General features: G+C 42.5%; 1 long non-coding RNA gene and 1 other non-coding gene across 2 annotated transcripts; both read left to right on the top strand.

Moving 5' to 3' along the window:
- Positions 1-212: 212 nt before the first annotated feature.
- On the top strand, positions 213-13,084 carry LOC136163551 (uncharacterized). Its single transcript, XR_010662263.1, has 3 exons — positions 213-535; positions 2,038-2,205; positions 12,861-13,084. It is a non-coding gene; the product is annotated as an uncharacterized lncRNA (long non-coding RNA).
- Positions 12,898-13,004, top strand: LOC136165587 (U6 spliceosomal RNA). The gene has a single exon (XR_010662596.1). It is a non-coding gene; the product is annotated as a U6 spliceosomal RNA (small nuclear RNA).
- Positions 13,085-17,769: the final 4,685 nt, after the last annotated feature.

Raw genomic sequence — 17,769 nt, 5'->3', positions numbered from 1 at the left:
TATTAACTCGGCTGCGGTGCAGTTTGTGGCTGGCCACTAAGCTTGGCAGCACCCGTGCGAGGGAGCAGACGGCTTTGCGGAAGACGGCCTCGGCGGGTGGGGGTGGGGGGTGGGGTGGGAAGCGCCCCGCGCCCCCCGCGCCTGCGCGTTATGGCGGGGAGCCGGCAGCGTCGGCGCGCGCCTGCGCAGTGCGGTCTTTCCCGCCTCCGACAAGATGGCGGCGGCCGAGTAGCGCGGGGGCGGGTTGTGGCCGCAGGAAGCCCGGCCGCTGCAGCGGGCCGAGGCGGGATGCTGTTCCCAGGGAGCGCCGTTGGCCACCGGTGAGGAAGGTCAAGCACAGAGCTGCCTTCCCGAGCCCCCCGGCGCCCCCTACGTACACCCCCGTCTGCTCGAGTGCGGTCGCCGCTTTGCCTACTTCGCTACCGCCCTGTGCTGTCGGGCCCGGAGCTCCGGCGGCGGCAGGGGCTGTGTCCGGCAGGAGAGGAAGCGCCCGGGCTGCGTCCGTGCTTCTGTCCGCGGGGCGAGCGTCTGGCAGGTGGGTGAAGCTGCAAGCTTCGGTGTCTCCTCTTGGGGCAAAGCGTTCTCGGCTTTGCCCGGCCGTGGCTCAGACCCTGGTGGTGTTCAGCCGGAGTCCACCGCTGCTTTGTCTCCACGTCCCGCCCCCTCTCCGCGCCCCGCTCCAGGCCTCCGGCTGGCCCCTGACTTTGCGTGCCCTCCATTCCCACGCAGGGGCCGGGGGTCGCAGCGCCGGCCGCCCTCCGCAACCTTTCCTGCCTCCTGCTGAAGCGTCAGCCCTTGCAAGCGGTCCCTCCTTTGCGTTAGGTGGGTGGGTCGTCTGCCTGTTTTAGTCACCTCCCCATCTTCCTGGTCTCGACCTTTTGCTTCCTTGAGAAGTCTTTTTAACTGTCTGGAAAGCTTTCCCAGGCTTATAGACTTACAGAGAAAAGCTTGCTATCCAGACGCCAGTGGATTTTGTTCATCTTGTCGGGGGGATCCAGCCCCCAGGAGACTTTGATGGTTTTGAGGAATGGTGCCAGTGACGGCAAGTGATTCTTCATCTAAATTAATCCTTTTCTGACTACAGCGAGTCTTCGGTCTCTAACCTTTTTTTGGAGGGGGGGGGGGCGGACGGAGGGACATATGTATACTAGATCCAGGGAAAGAATTGAGAAGTGGTCCTGGTTTTAAAAGAAGGCTTTGTGAGGGTAAGAAATGTAATAGCCCAAGAAAGGATAAGCGATTTTAGTGATTCTTTTATTCACTGTTAGGCTAAATCGTCCGTTGAAGCTTCACAATCTTGTGTTGTCCAAGCCCTTTGTTTTATTTGGAAAGGACTGAAATGGAGAAAACGCTTTTTAAACTTGAAACTTCTCAAATTTCTTGGGTTCTCAATTGTTATTAGTACTACTTGGCAATCTTTCTTGTACTTGATATTTTCTGCAAAATTTAGATTGTGCCAGTGTCATTTCTTCTTCATTTATTACTAGGGCAAGAGTAGTCAGAATTAATGGTGTAAAAAGTGCAAACTGAAGGAGGGATGTGGTAGTGGAGGTTGCCATGTCTGATTTTTCCCAATTTTTTCCTGTAATTGGATAATGTGTCAAGAGCAGCAGAATGGTGAAAAATGAAGCTATGAGTATAAATGGTAGTGTATCCACTGAGATTGCAATGGGTGGAGCTTTTAAAATTAAATTGAGTGATATCCTTTTTTTGAAGCCATGCTAGGTGCTCTCCAGAGTTTCTAAAGCACAGACTGTTGTTGCCTTATTGGAAATTTATGCTAAAAGTCTTTTAACAGGTGGGTTACAATTGGCCTGACAGATTTAACTTTTTGTTCTACCTCCTGACACACATCTGCCTTAACCTTTATTGTAGACTTTTAGCCTCTTGATGAATTTCTTAAATTTGGAGATAGAATTGTTCATTTTAAAAGGAGAGGAGATATTTTAAGTGTTTGATTCCTGTACGGGCAGATTCATTCACTTGTTTGTTGCTGTGCTATGCTAAGTCGCTTCAGTCACGTCCATCTCCTTGCAGTCTCCACAGGACAGCCAGACTCCTCTGTCCATGGGACTTCTCCAGGCACGAATATTGGAGCAGGTTGCCATTTCCTCCTCCACAGGACCTTCCCGACCTAGGGATCAGAGCCACATCTCTTCTGTCTCCTGCGTTGGCAGGTGGGTTCTTTACCACTAGCGCCACCAGGTAAGCCTGTTTGTTTCCTGCACCCGAGGACTGCGTGTTTTTACAGGCACTTGTCTCTCAATTCTGTGCTTTTAGCTGACGGGGTAGTGCTCAGCCCTAGGCAGTAGCTCATTGCCTGAGGCATTGTGTCAAGACCTGTCTGACCACAAACAAGCACTCTTCCACACTTATGGAACCCGTTTTCTCTCTCTCTTTCTTCCCCTCTTCCTGTCTTTAGGAACCCTCCCGTCTTTGTGTCTATTCATTCAATTCTTTAGCCTACTGCTCTTTTCATTTGCCTCCCCTAGTCACCAGGATCCCATGGTCATCAGTTTTTACCAGCCCATCATTGATACCTTAGAATACTTAACTTTATGTCAATTTATCTTTCTAGTGCCCAGTTCTGAACAGGCCTAATCACTATCTTGATCCCTGAAGGATACAAGAGACAGTTGTGTGAGGATTTTGGATTGTTTTCATACCAGTTAGTGTTCTGTTATCCTCCAGATCTATAATGTCGATTGTGAGGGGTTTTTTTTGGTCTTACTTCATGAAAGTGTTTATAGCAAATAACTTGATCTTTTCCTTTCCTGAGAAAAATCTCAAGCATCTGAGGTATAATCTTTTCTATCCTGATATCATTTCTTTATTTACTCTTCTCTGAAAAGAAGGAATTGTCCTTCCTTTTCTTCAAGAGCAACCTTCTCCAGATGTGTCCATGATCATCCCTCTTTATCTTTCTTTCTCAGTAATTATCCATGATCACTCCTTTTTAAGTTTTGCCCTCTCTAGCCTCCATGCATGCTTAAATATACCTTTGCCAGGGCTGCCAAACACCGTGCTGTGTGCCGTGCAGCTCACAGAAGCCAGTCTGAATTTTGAGCCTGCTGTGCCACTGTATTTTTATTCTTTAATCCTAGGAGCCTGGTGTAGTTGTTGTTCAGTCGCTCAGTTGTGTCCAACTCTTTGCAACACCAAGAACTGCAGCATGGCAGGCTCCTCTGTCCTCCATTACCTCCTGGGGTTTGCTCAAATTTATGTTCATTGAGTCGGTGACACTACCTAGCCATCTCATCCTCTACCACCTCCTTCTCCTTTTGGCTTCAGTCTTTCCTAGCATCAGGGTCTTTTCCAGTGAGTTGGCTTTTCGCATCAGGTGGCCAAAGTATTGGCGCTTCAGCTTCAGCATCAGTGCTTCCAGTGAATATTCAGGGTTGATTTCCTTTAGGATTGGTTGATCTTCTTGCAGTCCCAGGACGCTTAAGAGCCTTCCCCAGCACCACAATTCTCAATTCTTTGACACTCAGTCTTTATGGTCCAACTCTCACATCCATACATGACCACTGGAAAAACCATAGCCTCGACTCGACGGACCTTTGTCGGCAAAGTGATGTCTCTGCTTTTTAGTATGTTGTTGAGGTTTGTCATAGCATTTCTTCCAAGGAGCAAGCATCTTTTAATTCCATGGCTGCAGTCACCATCCACAGTGATTTTGGAGCCCCCAAAAATAAAGGTCTGACACTGTTTCCACTGTTTCCCCATCTATTTCCCATGAAGTGATGGGACCAGATGCCATGATCTTAGTTTTCTGAATGCTGAGTTTCAAGCCAACTTTGTCATGCTCTTCTTTAACCCTTATCAAAAGGCTCGTTAGTTTCTCTTCACTTTCTGCCCTTAGAGTGATATCATCTTCATATCTGAGGTTATTGATATTTCTCCCAGCAGTCTTGATTCCAGCTTGTGCTTCATCCAACCCAGTGTTTCTCATGATGTACTCTGCATAGAAGTTAAATAAGCAGGGTGACAAGATACAGCTTTATTATAACTCTTTCCCAGTCAGTTGTTCAATGTCCGATTCTAACTTGCTTCTTGACCTGCATACAGGTTTCTCAGGAGGCAGGTAAGGTGGTCTGGTACTGGTGTTTCTTTAAGAATTTTCCACAGTTTGTTACGATCCACACATTCAAAGGCTTTAGCGCAGTCAATGAAGCAGAAGCAGACGTTTTTCTGGAATTCTGTTGCTTTCTCTATAATCGAACAAATGTTGGCAGTTTGCTCCCTGGTTCCTCTGCATTTTCAAAACCTAGCTTGTACATCTGAAAGTTCTAGGTTCACATTCTTTTGAAGCCTAGCTTGAAGGATTTTGAGCGTAACCTTGTTAGCATGTGAAATGAGTGCCATTGTATGGTAGTTTGAACATTCTTTGACATTACCTTTCTTTGGGATTGAAATGAAAACTGTGAACTTTTTCAGTCTTGTAGCCACTACTGAGTTTTCCAAATTTGTTGACATATTGAGTGCAACACTTTAACAGCATCATCCTTTAGAATTTCAAATAGCTCAACTGGGATTCCGTCACCTCCACTAGCTTTGTTGGTAGTAATGTTCCCTAAGGCCCCCTTGACTTCACGCTCCAGGATGTCTGGCTCTGGGTGAGTGACCACAGTGACTGGTGTACTGTTCTCTGTGTATTCGTGCCACCTCTTCTTGATATCTTCTCCTTCTATTAGGTGTGTACCATTTCTGTCCTTTATGGTGTCCATCCTTGCATGAAATGTTCCCTTGATGCCTCCAGTTTTCTTGAAGAGATCTCTAGTCTTTCCCATTGTGTTGTTTTCTTTGCATTGTTCACTTAAGAAGGGTTTCTTATCTCTTCTTGGTATTCTCTGGATCTCTGCACTCAGTTGAGTATATCTTTCCCTTTCTCCCTTGCCTTTCACTTCTCTCCTTTCCTCAGCTCTTTCTAATGTCTCCTCAGACAATCACTTAAGCTTCTTGCATTTCTTTTTCTTGGACTAGTTTGGTCACTGCCTCCTATACAATGTTACGAACCTCTTTCCAGTGATGAACCTCGTATATAAACTCATATAAAACATATGAATCTCTTTCAATAAACTCATATATGAACCTCTTTCAGTTTTACGAATCTGGTAGACACTTTCTCTACCAGATCTCATCTCGAATCCATTTGTCACCTCCACTGTATAATCATACGGGATTTAATTTAGGTCGTATCTAAATGACCTAGTCGTTTTCCCTACGTTCTTCACTTTAAACCTGAATTTTGCTATTAGGAGCTCACGACCTGAGCCACAGACAGCTCCAGGTCTTCTTTTTGCTGTCTGTGTAGAGCTTTTCCATCTTCAGCTGCAAAGAACATAATCTGATTTTGGTATTGACCATCTGGTGATGTCCGTGTGTATAGCTGTCTCTTGGTTGTTGGAAAAGGGTGTTTGCTATGACCAGCGTGTTCTTTTGACAAAACTCTGTTAGCCTTTGCCCTGCTTTTGCCCTCCAAGGCAAAACTTGCCTATTATTCTGGGTGTCTCTTGGCTTCCTATTTTGTATTCCAATCCCCTGTGATGAAAAGGACATCCTTTTTTTTTTTTTTTTGGTGTTTGTTCTAGAAGGTGTAGTTCGAGAACTACAGCAGTTCTACTTCACAGAACTGTTCAGCTTCAGCTTCTTTGGCATTAGTGGTTGGGGCAGAGACTTAAGATAACACTGATATTGAACAGTTTGCCTTGGAAATGAACTTAGATTATTTTTTTTTTTCCTGAGATTGCACCCAAGTACTGCATTTAGAACTCTTGTTGACTTTTAAGGGCTACTTCCTTTCTCCTAAGGGATTCTAGGCCACAGTAGTAGACATAACAGTCATCTGAATTAAATTCGCCCATTCTCATCCATATTAGTTCAGTGATTCCTAAGATGTTCATTCTTGCCATCTGCTTCACCACATCCGATTTGCCTTGATTCACGGACCTGCCGTTCCAGGTTCCCATGCAAAAAAAGAGCAATAGCTCTTTACAGCGTCGGACTTGACTTTAACCATCAGACACATCCACACAACTGAGCGTCATATCCGCTTTGGTCCAGCCACTTCATTCTTTCTGGAACTAACGACTGCCCTCCACTCTTCCCCAGGAGCATATTGGACACCTTTTGATTGTGGTGCTCATCTTCGGTGTCTTATTTTTCTGCCTCATGCTGTTCGTGGGGTTCTCGCAGCAGGACTGCTGGAGTGGTTTGCCGTTCCCTCCTCCAGTGGGCCACGTTTTGTCGGAACTCTTCACCAGGACCCGTCTGTCTTGGCTGGCCCTGCACGGCATGGCCCATGGCTTCACTGAGTTACACAAGCCCCTTCACCACGACGAGTCTGTGATCCATGAAGGGGTATAGTAGGAAGGACATTTACTTTTAAGCTTCAAAGATCTGATTTTGAAGTCTACTGAAACCAGTTACTGTCTGTGTGGCTGTGGGCAACTTACTACTCAGGCTGTGTTCTTTGTCTGTAAAGTAGAATGTTATACGAGGAAGACATGGCAACCCAATGCAGTATTCTTGTTGGAGAGTCAGCATAGACAGAGGAGCTTGGTGGGCTGTAGTCCATGGGGTCACAAAGAGTCGGACAAGACTGAGCGACTAAGGACACCACAGAATGTTATACTTACCTCACAGAGTTGTAATCGACGGAGTTTAACACACGTTACATGTCTTTCCAAGGGTTTGGTGCATTATGGAGTTCTTAAAAGTGTAAATTATTCTTTCCTTTGCACTCTGACTTCCCTTACCATCGCAGCACCGAAATTGGTTTTTAAAAAGTCATCTTGATGATCTAATTACCAAAGCTAACGGCCTTATCTCAATCATCCAGGTTTTCTTAGACCACTTCTGAAATATACTCCATAGGAATGAAATGATCTGATTTCTTGTTTCTTGGCTTTATAGTTCCTGATTCTCTTACGTCTGAAAGTTTCTTTACATTCCCTGCAGTGTCTCGATTTTGCTCTTTCCCCTAAACATAGCTGTTTCCTGTATCAGTTAGGATGCAAATAGGATTTAAAAACAGAAGAAGTGTATTAGCTCAGGTAATTGGCAAAGGCATAGGTAGGATTAGTTTAAAGGGCAATTTGTGCATAAGCTTGGCTTTGCTCAGTCCTCAGTCCTCAGTCAGCACAGAGGTTCTGTGTTTCCGTTTCCTCTAAACTGCCCTCCCATTTGGGTTCCTGCTCAGACTGGCTTCCCCTCTAGATTGAATCCAAGTGCTTTCCATCTTTATCTGTAGTGTGGCGACCTTTGTGCTCAGGTTTATCCTTTCATAGTTGCATGTTTCTCTTTCTGCTCCAGGCATCACATTCTGACACAACCACCAAAGACGGGAGGAAGTTTGCCCTCTCATCTCTTGATGAAGCAAGTAAACCTTTTACAGAAAGCCTGTATCAGATTTCATTTTGGCCTTATTACTTATGCCCTAGTTGCAAGGGGACTAGAAAAACCAATATCTAGCATTTCAGTCTAGGAAGAAATTAAATGAATGGCTACAGGGAAGATAACCAACATTGTCAGTGACATATATTGATAATATTGTATGGAGAAGTAAGCTTAAATGAATGAGAATTTTCAGATAGTAGTGGCATTCTTAAAGCACTGCTTATCTCAAGAGCAGGTATAAGCTGTGCTTAGGACTGAATCAGTCATTTAGATAGTCATGAATGACTAATTAAAATGGATTACTATATAAAATTAGTATATTTGAGTGGTATATCCCAGTTCTTTTAAGGTTGTTGTTAAGAACATTTACGCGTGCACTGTGAGGAATGGATACAGGTAGCAACTAACAGGGAATAGACCTGTGGTTCTTCTTGAAGATGAGTGGTGTTTGGAAATCTGTGGGTCTGGTAGAGACGAGATATACCAAGTGTCCTGTGATGTTTGCCCGCAAAACAAGAATTGTCCCTTCCAGAATACCAATAGTGCCCCTGTACACTGAAAAAACAAATGCTTTGGTTTTTTCCAAAGAATTCGCTGAGATTCCTCTGTATACTTATATTGCAAGTGACAGAAAACCAAATTCAGACTGGCTACACAGTAAAGGGCATGATTAGGTCTTGTCCTTGAACTTCATCTGGGGCTTCATCCAGTCTGAAATCATCAAGGACTTGGCTTAGTTTCTCTGGTCCTGCTCTGGCATTCCTCTTGTTTTGGTTTCGCTCTCAAGCGAGCTTATCTCATGGTAGCAAATTACTGTAGCACTTTCAGACTTAATACTCTCATTTCATATGTAAAGTAAAATGAAGCATATCTTTTGTTATTTGGTTTTGCAAGTGTTTGTTGAATGTCATCACTGTTGAAACTTCCCTGAACACCTGCCCCTAAAAGTGGATTACTTCCTCTGTTATGTTACAACTTCACAGAACTCTGTTGCATGCCATGTTCTATGGTTATTATGCTCATATGTCTCATGCATTAACTTGCCTTAATTGTCTGTGTGTTCTTAATGTGTAGAATACTCTCTGACTTAGTGGTACACAGTAACCATTTATGGATGAATGAGAGGAAGGAAGGATATGGAAAGGGGCAGAGAAACATAAGAAGTCCCCATTCCTTCCTGTTACTGAACCCTGAATTGTGAACGTTGTACTCCTACCACCAAAGTATGTGTGTAATGCTCTTGTGATTGAGAATGAATTCATTTGAAAGCTTTACTGAATTCTAGTAGTGTTCCATCATTATTTTCTCAGCAAAACTAAAACCAGTTACCATCTTTTGTTCTTTCAACAAGTATTTTTGAAAGCCTGCTATTGGCAGTCATGTGACACAATGGTAAACAAAGTAGAGCTGTGCTTCCTGAGCTTAAATATCAGCGAGGGGCATAGACATTATTCATGTGTGCACACTCAGTCGCACACACACGTCAGGGAGCTCACAGGTTTTGAAGCAGAATAAGATAGATTCAGGGGATTAAAAAGTAACAGGATACTGTAATACTTCAGGTAGTTTGGTGAGAAAAGGCTTTTTGAGAAGCCCTTTTCTGAGTGAAGTGGATTAAGCCATGGAACTATCTGGAAGGAAATGTTCGGGTAGAGCAAGCAGCAGCTTCTAACGTGGAAATGTCCTTGGCATGTTGGAAGAGCAGCATGTGGGAGGCCGTGGCTGAAGCGGGGGTGGGGGGTGTGTGGCAGGGCAGGTCAGAGGGTAGGTGTGGGCAGGGTAGACCAAGGGGAGTTCTGAAGGTCATTTAAGGACTTGATTTTATTAGCTAGAAAGTCTGGAGAAGGCAATGGCACCCCACTCCATTACTCTTGCCTGGAAGATCCCATGGATGGAGGAGCCTGGTGGGCTGCAGTCCCTGGGGTCGTGAAGAGTCAGACACGACTGAGCGACTGCTCTTTCACTTTTCACTTTTGTGCTTTGGAGAAGGAAATGGTAACCCACTCCAGTGTTCTTGCCTGGAGAATCCCAGGGATGGGGGAGCCTGGTGGGCTGCCGTCTATGGGGTTGCACAGAGTTGGACACGACTGAAGCGACTTAGCAGCAGCAGCAGCTAGCTAGAAAGTCACTCAGTCGTGTCTGACCTTTGTGACCCCATGGACTGTACCAGGTCTCCCACATTGCAGGCGGATTCTTTATCAGCTGAGCCACAGGGAAGCCTCAAGGGAACTTCCCTGGTGGCTCAGATGGTAAAAGCATCTTCTTGCAATGCAGGAGACCCGGCTTTGATCCCTGGGTGGGGAAGATCCTCTGGAGAAAGAAACAGCAACTCTCTCCAGTACTCGTGCCTGGAAAATTCCGTGGATGGAGGAGCCTCGTAGGCTACAGTCCATGGGGTCGCAAAGAGCTGGACACAGCTGAGTGGCTTCACTTTCACTTTTCACTTTCTAGCCAGAAAATTGGAGATGATATATCTTTGGAAATCTAATTATTATTTTTAAGTTATATTATTTTAAGTACTAATTATGATTAAAGTTCTCTCTGTGCTAAGTAACTAGCATATGATAGACTTAACACAATTTAAATGTTAAATAATTTATCTGAATAAAATGGTACTGAGATAAAAGTTGAAATTTTAAAGTTACCCTTTGAAGGAACTTCTTAAAATATTTAGGATACTTTACTTAGGTTTGTGATTATTTTCTTCAGCTCTTATGTACCCCATTACTAAAGTTTTCTGTAGTCATTAAAGAAAATTCAGGAAATGCAGAAGTACAGATGACATTCATAAGCTCAACATATGAAGAAAACCAGTTGAGTTTTCGTCTCTCCCAACCCTTCCCTCCCGCTTTCAGTACCCTCTGTCCCTCTCTTCTTCCCTCTGTCTTTCACTTTCTTCTTTGTGCCTATGACTTTTTCCCCCTGTTACAGTGTAAACATGTGTATATGTCTAATTTTTTAAAAATTAGGTTATATTCATTTCTTGGAATATTTGATAAATCTTATTTTTATTGACTGTATAATCCCATTGTAAAAATTATTTTTCTTAATTGTTTCCTGGAGTTGGTTATTTAGTTTAGGTTTTCTATTTTATCATCATGTGGGCAGTGAATGTCTTAACACATGGATTTTTTTCTCTTTGTCTTTTTCCTTAGAATGGAATGATTGGCACTGGAGTAATGTAATGGAATAAGGTTTCATCTTAGACATTGTTAAGGTTCATGATACATGTTGCCACATTGTACCATGTCTTGTAAGCCCAATAAATGTTAACTGGTTTGAAAGTAACGGTAGCTGGGTGGTGGTGGGGAGGTGAGGACCTACGGAGTTGCCAAGCTTGAGTGATAGGCTAGGTTAGCCTTTTATTTCCAAATATTTCTTTCTTTTTTATCTTTAATATATATTTCAAGGTGTATATAAAAGCACCATGGAGAACTTTACATGTTACTGCAAACACACAAACACACATGAACTTATTGCTCAGGTCAAGACGCACAGCGCTGCCGCCACCCCAGAGCTCCTGCCCTTCTGGTTCCCGGTCTCCAAGAGGAAGCTTTCAGCATTTCCCTCCAGGCCTGTTTGCTCAAGTTCGTTTTGTTTTGTTTCTGTGAAACCCTTCATCATGTTTAAAGAAGTTCCCTTCTGTACCGGTTTACTAAGAATTTTGTGTTTTGTTCTGTTTGTTTGAATTTAATGCTTTTTTTGTTGTTGTTGCAGCTTTTCATTACTGTATGACTTTTCTCCTTCACTATGTTAATATATTGAATTACATATTATTTAAAATCTTAAACCTAACCTGATTTCTGAGGTAAACCTAATTTGGTTTTACAGTATTACTCTTTTTATGTATTTCTGGATTCAGTTTGATATTCTGTTAATAGTTTTGTATCAGTGAAGTGGCCTATATTGTCCTTGTCAGGATTTGAAATCAGCGGTTATCTCATACTAGCCTTATAAAATGAGCTGACCCTCATTTTCTATTCTGAAAAAGTTTAAGTAGGACTGAATTGTTCCATTAAATTTCTGTGAGAATCTGGCCGAGAAGCCATCTGGGCTGGTAATTTTCTTTGTGGAAAGATTTTTAATTACTCCTTTGATTTTTAATTTTTAACCTTCTCAGATTTTCTGTTGATTATTTTGGTAGTTTTCCCCCTAAGAAGTTGTCCTTTTCATCTAAACTTTTTAAATTTACTAGCATAAAATTATTTATAATAAATATTAGTATCCGTTTAATGGTTGCAGTAAAGAATTATCTTACTGTATCTGTTATAGGCTAAAACTACCTTCTGTTTTTCCTCATTCAGTCTCCCTGGGAATTTAGTAGTCATTCAAAGGAACCAAATTTTGAATCTTGCTGATTCCTTTTCTTTTTATTATATATTTGTTCTCTATTGCATTGATTTCCACTCTTTATTTCCTTCCTTCTACTTTTTGGGATTTACTTTTTTGTTCTTTTGCTAACTTCTTGTAGATCACTACTTTTCAGCATTTCTCCCTTTTAAATATATGCATTTAAGGCTGAGCATTTCCCTCTAAGTACTGTTTCAGCTAGCAACATTACTCAAATTTTAATATATAGTACTTTTATAATTCACTTTAAAATGGTTTCTAATTTTCACTGGTATCTACTTTAACACTTGGATAATTTGAATGTATTATATTTCTCGATTTCTGAACACATGGAGATTTTCTAGTTGTTTTCAAATGTCTTTTATTTCTAACAACATAAGGTATGTCATCAGAGAACGCTTAACAACATAGCAATGTCATCAGAGAACAATCTCAGTGTTTCAAAGGTCTGTGATTTCAGACCTTTAACATTTGAGATCTGCACTGTGGCCCCAGTATATTATTTTTTCCCTATAGCTATTGAATGTGGTGTTCTAATATATTTACATTGGATCTTGCTGGTTAATTCCGTATTTCAAATCTTCAGGGTCATAAGTGACCTTTTGTTTGCTTGTATCAATTACACAGACAAGAGTGTATTAAAATATCCCATTTACCACTGTAGATATTTCCCCTTGTATTCTCTCAGCTTTTGCTTTATTTATTTGAGACATTGCTAGTAGATGAACATATATATATACACTGTGCTTGGTTGCTCAGTCATGTCTGACGCTTTGCAACCCTTTAGACTGTAGCCCTCCGAACTCCCCTGTCCTTGTGATTTTTTAGGCAAGAATACTGGAGTGGGTTGCCATTTCCTTCTCCAGGGGATCTTCTCGACCCAGGGATTGAACCCACATCTCCTGTGTCTCATGCGTTGCCAGCAGATTCTTCCCCTGCTGAGCCATCAGGGAAGCCTAGTATTTGGATAGAAATGTGTAATAGTTATATCTGCTTAGTGACTTACTGTTACGAAGTATTCCACTTTTATTCTGAAAGTGCTTTTTGCATGAAGGTCTAGTTTGTCTGGGATTGATATAACAACACCAGTTTTCTTTTTATTGTTTTCTAAGGCTGATCTACATACGTGGTTTTAAAAAATCATATTCTGTGCTCGCTTCGGCAGCACATATACTAAAATTGGAACGATACAGAGAAGATTAGCATGGCCCCTGCGCAAGGATGACACGCAAATTCGTGAAGCGTTCCATATTTTTAACGGACCACCAGCCCAGGTGGGATGCATGAATCAGGTGCTCTTGCCTGGTGCACTGGGAGGACCCTGAGGAGTCGGGTGGGGAGGGAGGTGGGAGGGGGGATCGGGATGGGGAATACGTGTAACTATATGGTTGATTCATGTCAATGTATGACAAAACCCACTGAAATGTTGTAAAGTGATTGGCCTCCAACTAATAAAATAATATTTAAAAAAAAATAAAAAAAAAAATAAAAAATCATATTCTGCTTTTATGTTATCAAAGCCTGATTGTTTCTTGTCGTATCATCTTGGGTGTTTCTAGCATTGTAACATGTAACTTGCTTCAAATGTAGACACTAATAAGATACTGAGATAATGTCTTACTTGGTTGAATTTAAAAAGTAATGAGCATGATTTTGAATAAGTACTGAAGTTGTTTTAGGTTTCTCTTATTTTAAACATTAAAAAATGTAGTTTTGTCAGGAAGAGACTTAAAGATTTATATTCTTGAGCAGATATTACCGGCGTGCAGTATACATATCAAAACCTGCAAGAGAAAACGAAATGAAAATAAATATGCTGTCCCTGTCTCTTCCCTGGTGGCTTAGACGGAAAAGAACCTGCCTGCAATGCAGGAGACCCTGCTTCAGTTCCTGGGTTGGGAAGACACCCTGGAAAAGGAATGGCAACCCACTCCAGTATTCTTGTCTGGAGAAATTCCTGCACAGAGGAGTCTGGTGGGCTATAGTCCATGGGGGTCACAGAATCAGACACAACTGAACGACTCACACTTTGACTTTTCATCCCTGTCTCTTAGTTACACATGTCCCCTTCACAGAAGCAATCACTGTGTGATTAACACAGGTAACAGTGTAATCACTGTGACCAGTTTCTTGATTAGCTTTTCACACTGTAGTCCACAGAAACCCAAATTTTGCAAATTCAGCTTGTTAGGTGGGCAAATATATACACTACTGTGGTAAACTCTAATTTGTGTCTTCATCACAAGGTAGCATTCTAGAACATGCATTTTAAATCATAATGATAACTCTCATTCAAGCTCCAGAACAGTTTTTTTTTTTACTTCAAAAGTTACAAAGCAGATACTGGAAGAGGATAAACAGCTTTCTGCTTCAGTCTGATTAGCCAGTCCTTCAGTTTCGAAATCCTACTGGTTTGGGCTTTAACAGAAGTGGTCCCGTGGTTAAGATAATTGGGGAAATTCTGACAAGGATGGCTCATTTGCTAGTTATTCAAGGGGGTGGTTAGGAGGAATTTCTGTTATGGATTACAGTAAGGTGAAAGAATCTGTGTATTTTGCTTATTCTCTGTCTACATGAGCAACAAGTGCTGAGTAGGGCTAGAGGATCGGCTTCCGGGGTCATTCACTCACTCATCTGGCTGGCAAGTTGGTAGTCATTGTAAGGACACTCAGGTAACCTTATGGAAAGGCCATCCTGGGACCCAAATGTTGACCTTTCCATAAGGTTACCTGAGTGGCCTGAGTGTCCTGATAACCCAGAGGCTGGCTCCACAGTAAGCAATCCAAGGGACCAGGGTAGAAGCCACAGTGTCTTACAGTGACGTAGCCTCAGAAGTCACACGCTTCTGCAATGTTTTATTGGTCACTCATGTGTGCTTAGTCATGTTCAATTCTTTGTGACCCTGTGAACAGTAGCCCAGCAGGCTCCTTTGCTCTTGGGATTCTCCAGGCAAGAATACTGGAGTGGGTTGCCATGTCCTCTTCCAGGGGATCTTCTGACCCAGGGACCGAATTCGAGTCTCCTGCGTCTCCTGCATTGGCAGGTGGATTCTTCACCGCTGAGCCACTGGGAAGCCACTGGTCACTCAGGTCAGCTCTGTTCAGCATAGGTGAACACTGTGCTAAAGCTTGCATATCAGAATTTAAAGATTTTTAAGGATAGTCTTTGAAAGTGGCTCTGGTGCCACTCCCCATTTAAATAAGCATTGGATCAGCGATCTTACAACTGCTGTTTTTGGTAATCTCAAGGTGAATTTATTCAAAAAAGTAATGCTTTTAGGGTGCTGCATACTTTTCTATTATGCATTGCTCAGGAAAATGCCTGTTTGATTGCCAACGTTTTCACAGTGATTTATTTTTTGTTGTATTTGATGCCTGATAAGAACAACATTCACGTAATCTGGGAATATCTAAAGAATTAGTATTCTGGCTTCCTCTTAGAAATTGTAGAATACATCCTCGAGCTTTAATGTGGTGCTGAGATCTTGCCTGCCTTATCTATTGATGTTACTGCTTTAATCTAGCCATTGGATCCAGGTGTCATTCAGAACCCTCACTGTATATAGGGCATTTTTATTCAGAAAATAATGAATTCTGACTATACTCTTCACAAAATAAGGTGGTGTGAGTGGTAAAGAACCCACCTGCCAGGGCAGGATATGTAAGATACGTAGGTTCAATCTCTGGGTTGGGAAGATCCCCTGGAGGAGGACATGGCAACCCACTCCAGCATTCTTGCCTGGAGAATCCAATGGGCAGAGGAGCCTGGTGGGTTACTGTCCATAGGGTCGAAAGAGTCAGACGCGACTGAAGTGACTTAGCACATACATACTCAGGCTGCTGTAATAGTGTGGAAGAGCAAGGCTGCCCCTGTAAGAGAAGAAAAAAAAATTGTCCCTGTATTCTTTGTGACAGAAATCTTCAGAGGAGTAGGTATTTGAAGATTTAAATCTCATAGGGAGAGGGCCAGGAAATTTGTGAATCAGGTATCTGTTTATTTTAAATGTATCCAAGTGAAATATCAGATAGATAGTTGGATATTCACAGAAGAGGGTTAGGATTTAAATTTGAGATTTAACATCATTCAGTTCAGTTCAGTCACTCAGTCGTGTCCGACTCTTTGCGACCCCATGAACTGCAGCACGCCAGGCCTCCCTGTCCATCGCCAACTCCTGGAGTCCACCCAAACCCATGTCCATCGAGTCAGTGATGCCATCCAACCATCCCATCCTCTGTCTTCCCCTTCTCCCCCTGCCCCCAATCCCTCCCAGCATCAGGGTCTTTTCCAATGAGTCAACTCTTTGCATGAGGTGGCCAAAGTACTGGAGTTTCAGCTTCAGCATCAGTCCTGCCAATGAACAGCCAGGGCTGATCTCCTTTAGGATGACCTGGTTGGATCTCCTTGCAGTCCAAGGGGCTCTTCAGGAGTCTTCTCCAACACCACAGTTCAAAAGCATCAATTTTTCGGCGCTCAGCTTGCTTTATAGTCCGACTCTCACATCCATACATGACCACTGGAAAAACCATAGCCTTGACTACGCGGACCTTTGTTGGCAAAATAATGTCTTCTTTTTAATAGGCTGTCTAGGTTGGCCATAACTTTCCTTCCAAGGCGCAAGCGTCTTTTAATTTCATGGCTGCAATCACCATCTGCAGTGATTTTGGAGCCCCCCAAAATAAAGTCAGCCACTGTTTCCACTGCTCCCCCATCTATTTGCCATGAAGTGATGGGACCAGATGCCATGATCTTAGTTTTCTGAATGTTGAGCTTTAAGCCAACTTTTTCACTTTCATCAAGAGGCTCTTTAGTTCTTCCTCACTTTCTGCCATAAAGGTGGTGTCATCTGCATGTCTGAGGTTATTGACGTTAAAGCCTTGGGAGTAGGTGAGAAAACGAGAGAAAGCAGTCCTGGTACAAGTCCTCAGGCACTCATGTTTTAGAAGACGCCTGAAGAGACAAAACAAACCAATAGAGGAAATCAGAGGGAGGAGGAAAGCCAGAAGAACAAGTAGAGGACAAGAGAAGACATCTACTTCAAGTAGAAGAGAGTGGTCTGCTTGGTCTAATGTTCCTGAAGAGGTTACTGTACTAAGATGAGGCAATGGAATTAGGCCACTGGGTAGTCATTAGTGACCTTGACAATTGAGTTTCAGGAGATTGTTTAGGATTAGGGTGGGTTAAAGAGTAAATTAAAGGTGAGAAAATAGAGATAGGAAATGAAGGCCACTAGATGAAGAAGTTTTGCTGTGAGTAGAACAAAGAAATGGTCATATGTAATTGGTGGGGTGGGGGAGGTGAAGGGGAGCTGAGGTCAGGAGAGGAATTTCCTGGCCCAGAGATCGAAACCAGGTCTCCTGCATTGCAGTCAGATTCTTTACCATCTGAGCTATCGGGAAGTCCTGAGGAATTTCTTAAGATGTGTAATAATAGAGCACATTTGTTCATGATAGTGGTTCAGTAGAAGAGGAGAAACTGACTATACGGGAGAGAGAGAGGTTAGTCAGTGGTTTTCTTGCAAAGACAGGAGTAGTTGGACTCCATGCCCACGTTAGGGTATTGATCTTTGATAGAAGCAGTGCTGCTTTTTCTATTTTAATAGAAGAGAAGCAGTGTAGAAGCACTACAATTCTACCGATCTTACGGGACTTGGCAAAGAAAGTTTTTTTAAAGATTTATGAAGTAAATATAAGTTTCAGTTTTAAAAATATTTATCTATATTGAAAGAAGGAATTAAATTTGTTAGTTTGCCTTGATTTTCCTTTCTCTCTTTCACTTTCATAGTGTGAAGTGTTCATGTTGAACTCTTACTGTGATTCATTCTCTCAATCCCTAAAATGAATCTGTGTATTAGATCTACTCTGAGTAGTGCAAGTGACCCAGAGGTTTCTGATTTGATTGACACAATCCAGTAATGCCAGGTAGATTTGGTTTTGTCATTTTACTTAAGAATAAATTTGGATTGTTTACCCTGTAATAGAAAACATTTATCTTCAGATACTCAGAAATGAAATAATTTCATAG

The sequence above is a fragment of the Muntiacus reevesi genome, chromosome 3, assembly GCF_963930625.1.
Source record: "Muntiacus reevesi chromosome 3, mMunRee1.1, whole genome shotgun sequence".
Lineage (NCBI taxonomy): Eukaryota > Metazoa > Chordata > Mammalia > Artiodactyla > Cervidae > Muntiacus > Muntiacus reevesi.
This window is presented reverse-complemented; position numbering and strand designations above follow the sequence as displayed.